The sequence below is a fragment of the Oncorhynchus kisutch genome, linkage group LG30, assembly GCF_002021735.2.
Source record: "Oncorhynchus kisutch isolate 150728-3 linkage group LG30, Okis_V2, whole genome shotgun sequence".
NCBI classification, from domain to species: Eukaryota; Metazoa; Chordata; class Actinopteri; order Salmoniformes; family Salmonidae; genus Oncorhynchus; species Oncorhynchus kisutch.
Window position 1 is genome coordinate 18,589,253 of NC_034203.2, and position 19,421 is coordinate 18,608,673.

The following is a 19,421-nucleotide window of genomic DNA, read 5'->3' on the forward strand; positions in this document are numbered from 1 at the left end:
TTTCACCGGATGTTGGCCAGATTAGATGCTGGCCTCCCACCTACCCCAAAGAGGTTAATGGAAGCCTCTCCAACATCATCCAGGTAGAATAAGGAATTCCCCAGGGCAGCTGAATAGGCCCCTTACTTATTTAAATCTTTACTAACAACATGCCACTGGCTGAGTAAAGCTAGTGTGTCTATGTATGCGTATCACTCAACATTATGCATGTCAGCTACTGCAGCAACTGAAATGACTGCAACACTTAACAAAGTGCTGCAGGTAGTCTCAGAATGAGTGTTAAGGAATAAGTTAGGGCTAAATATTTCTAAAACTAAAAGCATTTTATTTGGGACAAATCATTCACTAAACCCTAAATCCTAAACCCTAAACCCTAAACCTCAAAAGGTTGCTGGATCAAATCCCCGAGCTGCCAAGGTAAAAATCTATCATTCTGCCCCTGAACAAGGCAGTTAACCCACTGTTCATAGGCTGCCATTGTAAATGAAATTGTTCTTAACTGACTTGCTTAGTTAAATATAAATGGTAAGAGACATTAAAATGCCATTACAATATCTCACGGATTAGAAAATAGATCATTGTTTAATTTTTAGAGTTGTTACTTAGATGAATTTAGAAGTGTTACTTAGATTAATTTAGAATTGATAAAAAAACTGTATTCAGTATTGTGTATAGGATAATGGAAAAGCCAGCACAAGGAGGCCACATTACCAAGTAAGTGTTGCTATCTACTCTAAAATGACTTGGTTACAGTATTTGAACATTCCGTCTATGCTGTGCTGCATGGTCACACCTGTTCTGCTACAAAGACAGAAACCAAGAGAGCACACCAGTTTCTATATTGTAATATCAGTTTGTCTTGCTCGTTGTATCCTATGATAAGTATAGGACATTGGCAGTGGGCCTTTGTTGTTCTTGCTGCACTTATCTGTGGTAGGATACGGCTCTCATGATCTTTTTCTCAACACCCTGATGTTACTGGAATGCTGACATTTTTCACAGAGTTATTCTTCTTTGTTTCCAGAGTGCAGAGGAGCAGACGGTGTAACTCTGCTTATGAAGTGACTGCTTATGAAGGGGAAGACGTGTCTCTCAACTGTGAATATAACACCAGTTTATCAGCTCCATCTCTATTCTGGTACATTCAATCCACAAATGATTACCCTGAATATGTTTTGTGGAAGGATGTCATTGGACCAGGGATAGGATAAAAACAAGGGTAGATTTGATGCCCATCTAAATTCCATCACCAAATCAGTCCCCTTGACCATCCAGAAGGTACATTTGTCTGATGGCTGTGTACCACTGTGCTCTGAGGCCCACTGTGATAACAGGATATACAGCCCACCTACAAAAACTAGTGCATCTTTGGCACTAGTGTAGAAAAAATGCAAGCCGTAGTTATGTGGTGGGTGTGATGTTAGCAGGGCTGTACACCTCACACAGTGACACACAGAAGAACATTTCAGATGAGAGTGAATGAATGCAAACATCAGTCTGAAGATGGAGGTATCAATCAGTGTATTGATCATTCTGATTATGACGACAGGTAAACAACACCTAAACATTTGAATTCCTTGCATCCTCATATTCAGATTATTACATTATGGTATTGATATTAAAACAACTTTTGATGAAGTAAAGTCATTGTGAAAAAGTGAAATAAGCATGTGTTTTTAATCAGCTTTATTATGTATTTGTCCTCGGCAGGAATGGTATGTGGAGATAGTGTGACTCCTGACAAGGAGGAGTACACCCCCACTGAGGGATCAACAGTGTCTCTGAGATGTACATATGAAACAAGCAGTGATTATATTTACCTTTACTGGTACCGGCATTATCCTAACCAGGCTCCTCAGTTTCTACTGTATAAAGGTGCCAGATCATTGAGCGATGAACACATCCCTGATAAGAGATATAAATCCACAACGTCCCGGGAATCAACTGAACTGGTGATAACAAGCCTAACTCTGGCAGACACAGCTCTCTACTACTGTGCTCTCAGGGATTATACCCAGTGATACAAAGTCTATAAGATGCTGTACAAAAACTTCCACACCAAAAATGCTTTGTTGCTGTGTGGAACATAATTAAACATCAAACACAATTTGATATCATAATGGCAGAGGTTTAGATCAGAGAAATGTGGTCACAGCTGTGCTTCGTGCAGTCACCAGGTGGTCTAGTGATTCTCTGTCTTCATATTCAATGAACTGTGAGAAAGATGTGTTCTTCACTCTTCAATCAGTAGTCTTCAATGCCACTTAGACAGGTATTTTGATATTGGTTGGAAAAGCACTGACGTTGAGATCAGAGAATTGTGGTCCCACCTGGTCTGTGTGCAATCTAGTGTTTCTCTGTCTTCCTATATAATGGACTATGGGAAATATGTATTCCTAACTCTTCAATCAACAGTCTTCCATTCCACTTAGATAGTTTTATAGCGGTTGGAAAAGCACTTGGGAATATGACAGTGTAACAATGTCATTGTTTATAGTTTCCACTCCTCACAATTCACACTGCTTGGTTGTGTAGTATGAAAGTCAAGCTGAAGGGGTCAACCTACAGTAAAAAAGTAACATGTCCCTGAATTACAGGATGCCAAACAGACAGACACCTCCCCATGGTCTACTACTGCATGTAATACAAAACAACATAAAGCATCAACAGTAGGACAGAAGGTGTCAAAGCTCTGTGATAGATAGATCAACATTGTTCTGCTCCTTACCTTTTCCACTTCAAACTGACTGACTAGTCATGAGAAATTGGCTGATCCTTCATGTTCTGGCTGCATGCTGCTTTGGTATAACATCACTCTGTTCATCTGTCTCTTTCTGTGCATTTGTTCATTTGATTTATATACATTGTTATTACATGTTGTGAAGATTTATTTATCTTTCTTTTCAGGGTGCAGAGGAGAAGATAATGTAACACAGCCAACAGAAGATGTAATGGTCGTAGAAGGACACCCAACAACACTCACTTGTCTATTTGATACAACTTCTCAATCACCATATCTCTTCTGGTACAAACAACTAGTAAATGGCAAACCCATCTTTATGCTGAGAAGGGATATGTTTTCACCTGGGGAAACTGCTACTGAGTTCAAGGACAGATTTGATGCTCGTCTGAATGTCACAGCAAAGTCAGTCCCCTTGACGATCCAGAGGGTGCAGCTGTCTGACTCTGCTGAGTACTACTGTGCTCTGAAGCCCACTGTGACAACAGGATATTCAGCCCCCTTACAGAAACTATGGGTTTCACATGTTTCAATAGAAACATACAGTACCACTGAAAAGTTGGGGAGAAAAGCACAAAATGTATTTCAATATACTTTGTGTACAGAGGTAGACCTGAGTAAGATACTCTGTAGGCTACACAAGTGTTTATACATTAATTATAATAAATTATGTGTACGTTTTCACAACAAACCAAGAAAATAAGTTGATCATACTCACTTCAAGGAACATTCATGTAATTGAAAATTGCTTGAGACTGCTTGTAATTTTTATGTGAGCTAGACATAAGCTTTTCACTTTGACTAATGAACTGCAAAGAGTGCTTATATCTAATACTGATGAGGTAAAATTGACTCATACATTTCTTTACAATCTTTCCTCTCTCTGAACATGCTCCTCCTTCATGTCTGTCAGTTGATGGTGATATACAGGCTGAGATGGACATGGAAGAAAGAGGATCTCAACCTCTTACTGTAACTCACAGTCACTCTCAGTGTGTTCTGTATAACCATGTTACTCTGTCTGATCATCTGGCTGGATCTTGTTGTATTCTGCTTCGGTATGATGGAACCTTTTCTCTCATTGGTTTATATTATTATCATCTATCTCATTTTCATTTTTAAATATTTTGTCGCGGAAGGGGATTTTGCTATAAGACCGTTAAGATACCCCCGTCGAGAGTGATACAAGTCGTCTCACTCAAGTTCTTATGTCACCCGGCTAACAGGTGACTCACAGGCCCGCCGGACTGGCCTGGTTATGTATCCTGCCATTTTATTCAGAGATTAGCCTTTGTGGTGCCGTTTCGGGATCTTAGATAATATCAATCAGACTTAGAGTACCTCTGGGTTTTACTTTCGCTTTCCCCTTGTATGCTCTTATATCTAGACTCACGCAAGCTATACCTTAGTTACAATTTACAGTCTATGTCCGTCGACTAATACTACTTGAGTATCAATATAGAGGATACCTGTTGCAATAAAATGATTATTCTGTCCAAACCATCATATTGTCTTTAGTGTAGAAACTAGACTTGTTCCCCTTGTTCCCCTCCCCATTGCTTTGGGATCATAGGATTTTGAGATTCTCACCCCTGCATGATTTATACTCACCAGGGTCATGTTGGTGGTCACTGTCTCGTTCAGTTCCAGTTCCCCACTTCGCATGGTGTCCTGACTAGTATTCTACTTTTGTAGCATAAGGCCATGGAACCAGAAAAGCGTATTCCCCCTGTAACCAATTGGTTCATCTTCGGGCCTAATGCCCGGCCTGGACACATGGTCTGCGTATTTCCTCCTAGGACAATTATTTATTTCTCTAACTCCGGAATCTTGATATTGATATTTGCTATGCACCGCGAAAGTAGGAGCTACTCCTAGATTCCCGGGGGAGGGATAATGACCTCCAGACCACTTATGCATAAAGGGTACTTTTTCCTTTAAATATCCATGCGCACTTAGGCAATGATACCTAGCCCATGCTTCTGTTTTATTACTGGGAGGCTTTGGCCAGATGGTGTTATAATCTTTAACTGTTTTTGGCCTTTTGCGGTGGAAGATGTTATTTAGTTCTTGCCTCCAGTTCCATTCTGGTTTGGATCCACACATTCTTTGGGCCAGGCGCAAACTAGCTTGGTACATTCCATTCTCTTGAGTAAGGTTTGTCCCTAAGCTTCTAAGGTCTATGACTGTCCAGGGTGTATCCCTTGGTACGGTCATAGGAGTAGTTGTTCTGTTATGTATTGTGTAACAGGTCCAACCTGTGGCTGTGCAATACCAAGGCTTGCCATTTTCATCCTTGGCATGGGGTACTTGTTTCCCCTGTTCCCCGTATTCTAGTCTATGGAACCTATCCTGGGGTCCTGAGACATATCTATAGTACCTATATGTCCTATTCCTTTGGTGGGGTAACAATATACCATGGGTATAATTTCCAAATATCATTCTATCCCATGCAGACGAATTTCCCGTGTATAAGTATAGTACTATATCTTTCAGCCAGGTTTCTTCTTTATTACCCGTGGACTTCGTTTATTTAGATGCTTTATCCTTTGAAGTGCTTCTACGTACTTTAAGCTTTGCTCTGCTTTTTTTTAGACACAGCACATCCTGTTCTCCCGGCTGGGTCATATTTTCAGACAAATTGTCACTTCGGAGGGTTGTGGTTATCTGAGTTGAACCTGTGACCGTGGTTAAGCTATTTATATTTCGGGTCAAGTTCGGGGCTCTAGTGTTCTGTGGCCAGGTTGTGGTGTTGTGGCACACTATATCCTCCCATGTACAGGTCAACGTGTCTTGATCCAATATGAATTTGATCTCAGTTAGGTTACCACTTAGCATACCTTTCCACTTTTCTTCTTCATAGGAATTTGTGTATTGGCCATCCCTACATGTCTGATTTACTAATTGGGGCCCTCTGGTAAGGTTTACTGCCCATCCATACAGGGTCCCATTTTTTCTCATTTCCACAAAATAGCAACCGGTTCTGTTATATTTGCCTCCACGTTATTCCAATACGTGTAGTTAAACCTTTGTCTCAATTTTTCCGTCGGGAACCCAGGGCATATAGTATTGCTTTGACCTGTGTCACAGCTTATTGGTTCCCCTTTATGTTTTATAAAAGCTCCAAATACCATTAAGGAGGGTTCACATTCTTGTTGAAACACCTCTAAGCCTTGTCTATCTTCTTGTTCCTCCTGTAAGTGTCCTACATTTAGTACCAGTCCTAAAAATATAGCTAATGGTGCTAGTACTATAGAGGAAAGGGCACTTACCCAACAGCACCAGCCGATTTTACATTCTCGGTGCTTGGTCCTATATTCCCCCAGTCTCATGTTTCCTTTGGAAACAGGGGAGGCTGGGGGTTAGAACATATATTTATTATTTCTTTCTTTTTATCAGGGTGGCTGTTTTCCATATTGGTGACCTGCTCTGTCCTGTGCTCTGTTGTCTACTTGTGCCCTCTCCAGGGCCTGGTTTATTTCCCTGGGGGCCAGAGCAGGTTCTTCTAAAGATATTTCTGAATTTCTCCCTAAACCCTCCTGACTGAGTTACATCTCTTTTTTGCTCACCCTTACCCTCTCCAGGGGACGTGACTCTGTCTACCATCATATGGCAGGACCAGACACAATCCACCTTGGATAGGGCATCCTGAGCAATATACAATTGCCATCCCATTTTTACCGGCCACCTTTTCCTACCATCCCCTAATTCTGGGCCCTTAGTCATGTCACCTTCCAAACAGATAACTCCATGAAACATCTGTTCCTTTCTCATACAACGCCCATAGTGACACTCACGCAGTATGTTAGCTTTACTTTCCCAAGGAAATAATACAATTTCAAAGTAGTTATACACTTTGAATAGAGACTGGTGTTTCTTAATCATTTTATAATAGATTTCCACCTGTTCCAACAATTTCTAGTGAAGTTGATCAGTCTTCACGGGAAATTCTTAGGATTCAGGGCTATTTGCCTAATATTGTTATTGGAGGGGCCGTCCTATTGCACTTCCCCAACAGCTATCTCACCGGCATCACATCCCACTGTGTTAATGTACCTTTGTGGGCCCGGAGACTGCAGTGGTGTGTTTCCAGATCACTCCGCTTGTCCCGGAACTCCTTACTCCTTGTTTAGACAATTCCTCATGCCTGTTATGGATTGCGGTCCAGATCCCATGATCTGTTCTCCTCACCTGGAGCCCAGACCTAGTCCCAACTCATCTGAGCCAATCTGGTCTGGTGGGGGTGGACGCCATACCTTTTAAACTGGGCTAGGTCAACTACCTTTTTCCCTTCAACTAATAAAGTATTGGCACTAATTATTTTAAGCACTTTTCTTTTTTTACCAAATTTCTTATGTAGCACAGTTTCCCTAGTGCTTTTTGCATTAGGTTTACTGTTTAGGGTTTGCTTGCTGAGATGTAGTCTCCAGTGGTAAAATCTAGGAAGCTTACTTCCCGTTTCTCAAATTGGCTTTTGGTCATGTTTAGTTTCATTCCTGCCTTATCCAATTGGTGTAAGGCCCGTATAACAGTTTTAGTATTTTCTACTGGGTCATCATGAGTGATATGAACATCATCTATGTCAATTTCACAGTCTATTCCTTATAGGATCTTTCCCATGCATTCCTGGAAGGGGCTATTTAAATATGGGCTATTTAAATATCCATATGGGATAGAGCAGAATTGGTAGGACTGAGTCTTGTCAGGTGTAAATGCTGTCCTGGCTTTACTTTCTTCTGCCAAAGGTACAGCATAGAATCCATTCGCCAGATCTAGGCATGTCTTATACTTGCCAATTTTCATTTCTGTTAATGCCATGTTAAGGTCTATGTATGACCCCTTGTGACTGGTGATAAGTCTGTTTAAGGCCTTAAAATTAAACAACAGTCTTACTGTTTTATCTGGTTTGGGTACACATTGCATAGGTGTATTAGTAACTGGGTTGGTTATCTTTTCAATCTTTCCTTGTTGTTCCAGCTCTGCCAAGCTAATTAAGGCCTCTTTCAGCTCGTGTCTGGCTATTTTGTATTGCTTCACTGGCTCATGTACTCCTCCAATTATTTTGTGTGCGAACTCTGGTTCCAGGGTTCCACAATAATTTTTAAACTGATGTATTTTTATTTTACATAGCTTTTCCATTATTTGCTTCCATGTAATGTCCCATTCCCCTACTCCTGTGTCGGTGTCTAACTGACCTAATACATTTGCACATGGATCCCGGATAAGCCCCCACTCTTTCACTGGTGCTCTTAGACTGACAATCCTTCAACTTCCTCTTTTAACAACTGCTGCCTTAATGGCTGATGGATCCGCATCTGCTTTTTTTGTCTAAATACCAAGACACAATCAGTCCCCTTGACTATCCAGGTTGCAGCTATCTGACTCTGCTTTGTCCTACTGTACTCTGAGTCCCACTGTGACAACAGGATATACAGCCCACTTACAAAAACTCTGTATGTGCACGTGGGTGTGTGTGTACAGTACTGTGACGACCCTCCCACTGTGCCAAATTCTGTCTCTTTACTCTTGTTTACCTTAATAGGATTTCCGTGGGCAGAGCCGGGAGGGTCATCAGGGGAATGGGACACAACTGGCCCCGGGTGTGCCCGGGGGATAAATACACCTTCCCCCATTCATTGAGGAGACTCTCTCAATGCAAACACGCTGTTGGATTTTGGTTGCGGCATTTTTTGTGGCATTTTTTGTGGCAGTTTTGTTTGTTTGTTTTGGCACCTTTCAACACCCCTCATTATCACCTGCATGCAACCACTCACTTACACTACTGACTACACACACCATTGTTACTTGTTTATAGTTTACTTTAGTTAATAAATATGTTATTGTTATTCCTTGATCTCCACGTTGTCTCCCTTTTTGTTATGGGCTATGAGCCGGTTCGTGACAAGAACTTTGTGTTGTGTGCCTTTTTTTAAGTCAAGGGGAGGTGTTACATAATTGAAGTAGAGGAAAGGAAATGGCTTTTATAGCTGACAGTGAGAAACCAGGGGAGTCATTCTGTCATAACTATACTTGAGTTCACTGTTTTCATTGTGTTAGATAATACTTACCAGCATGTTACTGGGATCAATATTAAAATTAACACTAGTGGGTGAGTTTGATGCTATTTGTCATATCCAATCACTGTGAATGAAGACTGGAGTCATATTACTGTGAAGGCAATTTTGTCAATTTTGAATACACTTGACAGAATAATGATTTGAATTGTATCATCATCATTTCCTGATAATAATTCCTGTTTTCATGAATGTTTTACAGGTGGCAGTCATGGGAATGATATTACTCCAACATCAGATAAGGTGTTTGGGTTGGAGGGTGATGTCATGAATCTGTCCTGTAACTACTCCTCTGCTAGTACTCTCCAGTGGTATCAACAGTACCCTGGATCATCTCCCATCTTCCTCCTCCTCACTGGAGTGTTCTCAAACCCCTCTGTAGTGAAAGCTAAACCTGAAGACCCTTGACTGTCTGTTGAACTGAACGATGAGAGAACCCGTGTGGATCTGGAGATCTCCTCTGCTAAAGAGAAAGACTGCTATTTACTACTGTGCACTGACGCCCACAGTGAAAGGAAACCAACAAACTCTTTACCGAAACCTAACCTGACACATTCTATACGTACTAGACATGATCTGCAGGAGATGGTACATCTCAAGGTTTTTCTTTTTGACAGGAAACCTGGTGGGTGTGTTTAAAAACCTATGTAAAGAGGAGGAGCAACATTGTATATACCTACTTATCAATTCAGAGTCATAGCAGTGTTTTGGCTTTGCTGTTTTCTAAATGACACATTCTTGTCTGATCTGTAATGTAGAACATGATGCTACTCTGTTATATTCTACTGATTTCAGCCCTTGTAGGTGATACGTTAGAGGATGATATTACTCCAACCAACCCTGAGGAGTATTATTTAGAGGGTAGCAGAGTTAAGATCCCCTGTAACTATACAGTAAAAGCTAACAATCTCCAGTGGTACAGACAGTACCCTGGATCAGCACCCTAATTCCTCCTCCTCCTCACACACACTGCAACTCCACTTGTAGTGGAAGCTACTCCTCCATACCCAAGAATGACTGCTAAACTGAATGATGAGAGAACCCGTGTGGATCTGGAGATCTCCTCTGCTGGAGGGACAAACACTGCTCTGTACTGCTGTTCCATGGAGCCCACACTGACAGGAAACCTGTCAACACTGTTCAAAAACTGCTACCTATTCAAGAGGAGGAGCTAAATTAACCACAGGGGTATATCATTAGTTCTGTCACAGAGGAGTGACATCATGTTCCTCTATCCACTTGTATTAATTTCTGCATTTGTTGATGAGTTTTCTCAACGTTCATGATAGTTACCAGGATGACGTTCAACCAACCGCAAAGATCATGCATGGTGATGGAGTCTTGCAACTACTCTGGTTCACCATACAACCTCATATGGTCTGTATACCAGATCAGCTCTCAAATGCATTCTTCTCACTACAGTCTCCTCAAACCCCTCAGTAGTGAATGCTACTCCTCCATACCCACAACTGTCTATTAAGCTGAAGAAGGATAGATCCTGTGTGGATCTGGAGATCTTTTCTGCTGATGTAAAAGACTCTGCTCTGTACTATTGCTCCTTCTTGTCCACAGTGACAGGAAACCCGGAAACATTGTACAAAAACCTGACAGCTCATGATAAACTCCTCTTATGCATAATGTTCCAAGATGGCCTAGCAGTCAGACGTGTGTTTTGTCTTGTCCCATCCTGTCCCGTGTAAATATAGTTTTCCTCATTTTTTCCCCGTATATACTTTGTATAATTTCCCACCTACGGACTGAATATACTCTCCTGCAATCCGCCTCACCCAATGTGGTACGGATCTGCTATTTTTATACTTTAGAACTGGAACCCCATCAGAGGCTACTAGCTAGTAGTCAGTTAGCAACTGCTAGCGGTCATCACCGTTAACTCAGACACCAGCCAGCCTCAGCTCGGTCAATACCTGCCAGTCTGCACAGCGCGATATCAACCTAGAGCATATCGGACTGCTTTTTCTCTACCACATCTCCGGATTCCTACCGCAAGCTCTGAAACGTTACACCGGATCATCGCAGCTAGCTAGCTGCAATCTGAGTGGCTACTCCTGGCTAACGTCTCTGTCTCGAAGCAAGCACCAGTTAGCCTTGAGCTACCCTCGAGCTAGGCTCATCTCCCGGCTAGCCGAAGAGGCCCACCAGCTAATTATTGGGCTACAATACCTCTTTCGCCAATTGGCGTGGACCCTTTACTGCCGACACGGAGCCCTGCCGATCCATCAAGACTGGTCTGCCAACATAATCATCCGAGGTTGGTTTCAACACGCTCTAACGTTGCGACGTCGCCGAAGGCCCATCTGCTATCCCCGGCCTGCTAGTTGTCTGAATCACGGTGTCTCCAGCTCGCCTAGCATAGTAGCGACTACTGAATCGGCTCCCTGACTCACCTATGGCTACTCATTGGACCCTATGATCACTCGGCTACACATGCCTCTCCCTAATGTCAATATGCCTTGTCTATTGCTGTTTTGGTTAGTGATTATTGTCTTATTTCACTGCAGAGCCCCCCGCCCTGTCCAAATGGCCTTAGATAGCCCTTTTGTCCAACCCCCCACACATGCGGTGACCTCACCTGGTTTAACTGGTGCCTCTAGAGACAAAACCTCTCTCATTGTCACTCAATGCCTAGGTTTATCTCTGCTGTACTCACATCCTACCATACCCTTGTCTGTACATTATTCCTTGAATATTTTCTTACAAAACCAGAAATATGCTCCTTTTACTCTGTTCCGAACTCACCACACGACCAGTTCTTATAGCCTTTAGCCGTACCCTTATCCTACTCCTCCTCTGTTCCTCTGGTAATGTAGAGGGTAACCCAGGCATTGCAGCCCCAAGCACCACTCCCATTCCCCAGGCGCTCTCATTTGTTGACTTCTGTAAACGTAAAAACCTTGGTTGCATGCATGTTAACATCAGAAGCCTCCTCAAGTTTGTTTTATTCACTGCTTTAGCACACTCCGCCAACCTGGATGCCCTAGCCGTGTCTGAATCCTGGCTTAGGAAGACCACCAAAAATCCTGAATTTCCATCCCCAAATATAACATCTTTCGAAAAGATAGAACTGCCAAGAGTTAGCCTGCAGAGTTCTGTCATGCTTTCCAGGTCTGTGCCCAAACAATTCAAGCTTTTACTTTTAAAAATCCACCTTTCCAGAAACAAGTCTCTCACCGTTGCCGCTTGTTATAGACCCCCCTCAGCCCCCAGCTGTGCCCTGGACACCATGTGAATTGATTGCCCCCGTTTTGTGACCAAGCCCCATATACTACCCACCACTGCAACCTGTATGCTCTCGTTGGCTGGCCCTTGCTACATATTTGTCACCAAACCCACTGGCTCCAGGTCATCTATAAGTCTTTGCTAGGTAAAGCCCTGCCTTATCTCAGCTCACTGGTCACCATAGCAACACCCACCCATAGCACGCGCTCCAGCAGATATATTTCACTGGTCATCCCCAAAGCCAACACTTTCTTTGGCCGCCTTTCCTTACAGTTCTCTGCTGCCAATGACTGGAACGAATTGCAAAAGTCACTAAAGCAGGAGACTTACATCTCCCCCTCTAACTTTAAGCATCAGCTGTCAGAGCCGCTTACCGATCACTGTACCCGTACACAGCCAATCTGTAAATAGCACACCTAACTAACTCATCCCCATATTGTTATTTATCTTCTTTCTCTTTTGCGCCCCAGTATGTGCACTTGCACATCATCTGCACGTCTATTTGCTTTATCTTGACCAGGTCGCAGTTGTAAATGAGAACTTGTTCTCAACTGGCCTACCTGATTAAATAAAGATACAATTAAAATATATATATATCTTTTAGGGCAGGGGTGTGGCTTACTACTCAATGTAAGTAATAAAAAGAAGCAACACAACTATTTTACTTTGTGTACAGACATGTTAGTAAATTACTGTATTCCTGTATTTCCTATTAAGCATTTTTTTTAGGCGAATGTATAGTTTATCAGTATTATTGGATTTTAGAATAAATACCAAGATCTTTCCTTAATTCAAATTAATCTACCTTATAATTTATCCATCACCTCATCACATTTGCAGGTGACAGTTTTGAGGAGATCACCAAGCCAATATGAAGTGCATGGAGAGGAGGGCAGTTATGTTCAGCTCTCCTGCAAAAACTCCTCAGCATACAGTGTACTGTGGTATAAACAGTATCCTGGTTCATCTCCCCAAGTCCTCTTCTTCATCCTACATGTCTCTAGGACTGTAGTGAGAGCTAAACATCCATACTCTCACCTCACTGTTAAACTGAACAAAGAGAAAACCTGGGTGGATCTGGAGATCTCCTCTGTAGAAGTGAGAGACTCTGCTCTGAACTACTGTACTATGACTTCCACAGTGACACATACTGTAGCTCACTGACTCAGCACTGAACAGAATACAGACCTGTCAGTTAGTTATAGATTTCCATGCCACGGATGTATTCTGTTTGACCACAACACCACCAAGTGGAGCATTTAATACATAAATTATTTGTAAATTGCAGTTTAATGTACACATAAAACGTCTTTGATTCAACATTATGAACAGGAGGAGCTAGAGTATAAAACTCAGGATTAGATTATGAACGCCACTTTAATAATATGTACATATCCTCCATTACTCAACTCATATGTATATACTGTATTCTATACTATCTATTGTATCTTAGTCTGTGCCGCTCTGACATTGCTCATCCATATATTTATATATTCTTAATTCCATTCCTTTATTTAGAATTGTGTGTATTAGGTATTTGTTGTGAAATTGTTGGACATTACTTGTTAGATATTGCTGCACTGTTGGACCTAGAAGCACAAGCACTTCGCCTCACCCGCAATAACGTCTGCTAAACATGCTTATGTGACCAATAAAATATTATTTGATTTGATTTGAATCCTCACGATAAGACATGATACTACCATGAAGATCAAAGCCAGTTGAAGATTTGCTTTTCAACATCTACAATGTTGTTCTGTTCACTGTTACTCTTCTTTGACTTTATAGGTAAGTAATTACATTTTCAATTAAACTGATTTTGATTATGTTGAGAGGTATTTATTTTTCAAATCAAAGAATATAATGATAATGCATGAAATGAGGATGCATGTTTTTTTTAAACTTTGAATAGTTTTTATCTTCATACTGCATTTGTAATGAATTCAATCTTCCATGTGGGTTTCAATCATTATATATTACATATGTTTTATGTTTCAGTTGTAAACAGGTACTAACACCCTACACTGATGTAGAAGTGGCTTCAGAAAGGGACAGAGTTACTCTCTCTTGTAATTACTCCTCTGGTGACACTCTTCTATGGAATCTACAATATCCCAAATCAGCACCACAGTTACTGATTATGGAGTATGTGGATATTACACCAGGGTTCACTCTAAATCATGACTAAAGGCCAAATGTGAATAACGTGACGTAACATACTCTGCTCTCTACTACTGTGCTCTAAGTACCAAAGTGACAGGAAAACCAGAGACATGTACAAAAAACATAGAACATCTGATTATGGGCTAAAAGTTATCAACAGGCAGAAGAATGAATATGTCCTAAACACTAAACCACTCTTTTCTACCCATAACTCTAACCCTAACTTCATGTCAAGATCAGTTACTAATTTCAAGCTGTTTTCTTCATATTGAAGTATAACATGAATGGAGTAGCACTGCATCAAATACCCTAGTTTCATACTCCTAATTATCCTTACACCTCTGAACACTCTAGTTACTTCCAATGTCAGTCAGGAGAACTAGTATTTTATCTCTGAACACTCAAAGCAAATCTATTTCTAATAATGATACAATAGTTCCATCTAGTGTTCAACATTCTGCCCATCAAGGTGAAAACTTGACAATGACAATGCTTGTACTGGTGAGAGTCAATAGGTGTCAGTAAAGAATCATCAATTTGCTCCTATTCTTTTCAATGATGCATGCAGCATGTCAACACTACAGGTGTCTGTGTTGTAGAATAATTTCCCCCATCAAACAGAATATACATTTATTGTGTTTTAACCCATTCTTGTCACAATTGCATGTTATTTTTGTGCTTCTTGTATTCACAATGTGCAATGATTTTACACACTGAACAAAAACAGAAACACAACCATTTCAAAGCTTTTTCCAGTTCATATCAGGAAATAAGTCAGTTGAAATACATTCATAAAGCGCTCATCTATGGATTTCACATGACTGGGAATACAGATATGCATCTGTTGGTCACAGATCCCTTAAAAAGAAAGTAGGATCAGAAAACCAGTCAGTATCTGGTGTGACAGGGATTATGATCATGGTTGCATTCAGGGTAAGTCATTGGTTTCAATCATAAATCCAATCATCAGTTGACTTGACTACTGTTTTTAAAAAATCAATCTTTTTGATGTCAGTGCCCCCATGGAAATATAATGAGCATAATAATAAAATCCCCATAAAGATCTGTCAGTGATATCTGTTTTTTGCATTGGATGCATCTGTGGTGCATTGGATGCATCTGTGGTGCATTGGATGCATCTGTGATGCATTGGATATGTCTGCAGTGAAAGGTGACAGAGCGAGAACGATGTTTGTCAGACCATGAGACATCCCAATAATCGGTCATCTCACGAAATCATCTGTTGCGTCCGAACGGCCTACAAACTAGTATGACCCTTCTATGGAAAGATGAGACTCTTTGACCCACACAAGCGTCTTGGGACAGCCTATCTGCCGACTTCTGTCTGTAGCATCAGAACAGTTTGGGCTACACACTAATATAACCCCTCCGTAGAAAGGTGAGAACTCATAAATTAATGTGAGACTCACGAAAAACGTATATGTTAGTTGTTTTGGTCTAGGATGACCACAGGCCTCAAGACTCATCTGAAGGTCCCATGGTACCAGTTGATATATATGAAGTATATATGAAGACTTTTTAGTGCCAAAAACAACAACAACAAAGTGTTTCCAGATCTTTCTTATTTCTCTCAGATATCGCACAGACACTTTTGGTTTATTTGACGGACTACTGTATATTTTGTTCCATGTAGTGAATCTGTTATTCAATACATTTGTATGGGCTAAATATTGCTTTCTACGACTTTCTATAAACAATTCCATGTCGCTAACGTCAACCCTACTCCCCCAGATAAGACAGGGCTTAGACTGTAGAGGGTATTAATGCATAGTAAGGATAACAATTTGTGGCATTGGGCAGCATAGCGAAGGTCTATGTTGAACTGATCCATAGGCTACTGTGGACTGTGCCTTTCTTTCTGATTTTGTTCCAAATCCTCAGTGGATATAAGACTGTATTATATTTGTCAGATGACCTCAATTTGGCCTGAACAGAAAATATATTTCTTCAAACCCCATAACAACTGCCAAATTATAATTTTTATGTAAACAAGATATTTAATGGTTCCAAATATATAAAATTGAACTAGGAATCCCTCTTGCTGTTCAACTAAATAATTGAATATACAATAAGCTTCTCCCGTACTGCAAAGCCCCTACAGTGGATGGAGCATAAAGTCTATAACAGTCTATAACAGTGTATTCTTCCTCTATTCATAAATCATAATGGCACTTTGGTTTAGAAATAATTTACCTGCTGCATGCTATTTTGGTACAGTATAGTGCTTCTCCTTTCTACACTCTCATTCTATGAACCTAAGCATATTATGTATTATAGAGCCCAATTTTTTTTTTTTTCAGATTGCAAAGGTGAGGCTGTTGAACAGCAGAGTGGACATGTTACTGCCCTTGAAGGAGGACTGGTAACACTCAGCTGTAACTACACTACCAGTAGTACATCTCCTGATCTCTTCTGGTACATCCAGTTAACTAGGAACTCTCCTCAGTATGTCCTTAGAAGAGATCGTTATTCAGAAGGGAGCAATAGTGATGAGTTCCAGGGGGGGTTTGATTCCAGGCTGAATTTCACATCTAGCTCTGTAGAGTGTTTGCCTCAGGATTCTCAATGTTTGACAATGCCCACAAAGAGGAGGAGAGAAGGATTTCATGGTGTCATCATGGCCTAGCTACATCAGAGTGGTTTTACTCTTCTCCTGTTGGTCTCACAGTAGCAGACATGGGACTCTGGCTGAGTAATTTACTGATTCTTGCTGCATGTTGTTATGGTATTATAATATTATTTTTCAAATTTGTTTACTGCCTTTACTCCAATCCCTTTATTTTTTAAACATATTTTACAGTACAATACTACCACTATTAGATTCATACATTTTTATTCACTCAATCATGTTGCTTGATTATTTTCCTCCTAATACAAATGTGTATTACATTATTTTCCAGAATGCAGAGGAGAAGATTCAGTCATTCAGCCACCAGGAGATGTGATTGCTACTGAGGGAGAACAGGTCACACTGGGCTGTCAATTTGATGCAGTTAATATAAAGAATGTCAACCTGTTCTGGTACAAGCATGAATTAAATGGATTCCCAGAGTTCATGCTGGGACGTTTTCCTTTTGGAAGTACAAATGCCACTGAGTTCAAGGATAGATTTGATGCCCATCTCGATGCAGACTCCAAGTCAGTCCCCTTGACGATCCAGAGGGTGCAGCTGTCTGACTCTGCTGTGTACTACTGTGCTCTGAGGCCCACTGTGATAACAGGATATACAGCCTCATTACAAAAACTATTTGATAGTGTGATGTAAGACTCTTAGAGAGCCTAGTGGAAGCCCCTCCTCAATGCTTCCTAAGGCAGAGTTAAAGAAGTGGTTTCAAAAGCTTTTGACACATACAAGTGTGTTTGCTCTCTCCTTACCTACACATCTCACAGTAGACATGGAATCTTGGTTGAAGAAATGTCTGGTTCTTTCTGCATTTTGTTGGGGTATGATGACTATTTTTTTTTATTTGCTTACTGCCATTGCTTTAATTATCCCTTTATGTTGTGATAAATAGAGAAAGTTGCTCACTCTATATTCTCCCAATGATTTAATGGGTATAAATAATAAAATACCCTTTCTTTTTTCAACGTATATAATTTCTCTCCAGAATGCAGAGGAGACAGAGTGTTACAGCCAAAAGGAGTTGTGACGGCTACTGAAGGAGGACAAATAACACTTGCCTGTCATTATGAAACAGACGATTCAAGTCCATATCTATTCTGGTACAAACAGCGAGCAAACGACTTCCCCAAGTATATGCTTACGCGGTTCAAATTTGGAACTGGGGACAATGCTACTGAGTTCAAGGAGAGATTTCATGCCGATCTAGATGCCAACTCCAAATCAGTCCCCTTGACGATCCAGAGGGTGCAGCTGTCTGACTCTGCTGTGTACTACTGTGCTCTGAGGCCCACTGTGACAACAGGATATATAACCCCTTTACAAAAACATACTGAGCTACACAATGATAATAAACTTGTCTGTACAGTATACAACACCACTTTGAAATTGACACAGTAACCTTCTCACTATCTCCTTAATATTACCAAGACTAGTAGGAGCAGATGATGATAATTATAGGTTTTATGTCAATAAAGCTACCTCTTCCAATTCAGCTTTAAATGTCAGCCTAGTCTCATAGACTAGACTTAACATAGTAATTGTAAATCCGTGGCTCTCAAATTATAATGAAATATATGTTTGCTATGGTTACATAAGACAGAAAGTTACTTAATGCAAATCCTTACCCCTTTTTGCTAAACCTTTCCCTAATCCTCTTGGAACCACCCATCCCGGATCTGGGATAATTGTCATCAACTACACTAAATAGCATAGCGCAGCGGTCAAATAATCTTACTAGAAAATATTCATATTCATGAAATCACAAGTGAAATATAGCGAAACACAGCTTAGCCTTTTGTTAATCACCCTGTCGTCTCAGGGTGACAATACAAGCGTTTGTGTAAGTTTATCGATATACTAACAAAACATTATGTACACCTAGCGGCAGGTAACTTGGTCACGAAAATCAGAAAAGCAATCAAATGAATCGTTTACCTTTGATGATCTTCGGATGTTTTCACTCACGAGACTCTCAGTTAGACAGCAAATGTTAATTTTGTTCCATAAAGATATTTTTTATATCCAAATACCTAGTAGTTAGTTTGATGCGTTATGCCCAGGAATCCACCGGAAATAGTGGTCACGACAACGCAGACAAAAATTCCAAATTATATCCATAATATCGACAGAAACATGGCAAACGTTTTTTATAATCAATCCTCAAGGTGTTTTTCAAATATCTATTCGATGATATATCAACCAGGACAGTTGGCTTTTCACTTGGACCGGGAGGAAAAATGGCTACCTCTCTGTTTTGCGCAAAAATCACACTGAGAGCCAACAACTGATCACTTACGCAATGTGGACGTTTACGCTCATTCTTCAAAATAAAGGCCTGAAACTACGTCTAAAGGCTGTAGACACCGTAGGGAAGCAACAGAAAAAGGAATCTGGTTGATATCCCTTTCAATGGGCAATAGGGATGCAAAGAAAGACAGGGGTTTCAAAATAAGAGTCACTTCCTGATTGGATTTTTCTCAGGCTTTCGCCTGCAATATCAGTTCTGTTATACTCACAGACAATATTTTTTACAGTTTTGGAAACTTTGTTGTGTGTTTTCTAT

The 19,421-nt window shown here is 40.7% G+C and overlaps 1 long non-coding RNA gene across 1 annotated transcript; it reads left to right on the plus strand.

Moving 5' to 3' along the window:
• Positions 1–16,564: 16,564 nt before the first annotated feature.
• LOC116358585 (uncharacterized) lies at positions 16,565–18,147 on the plus strand. Its single transcript, XR_004206350.1, has 3 exons — positions 16,565–16,960; positions 17,136–17,679; positions 17,844–18,147. It is a non-coding gene; the product is annotated as an uncharacterized LOC116358585 (long non-coding RNA).
• The last annotated feature ends 1,274 nt before the right edge of the window (positions 18,148–19,421 follow it).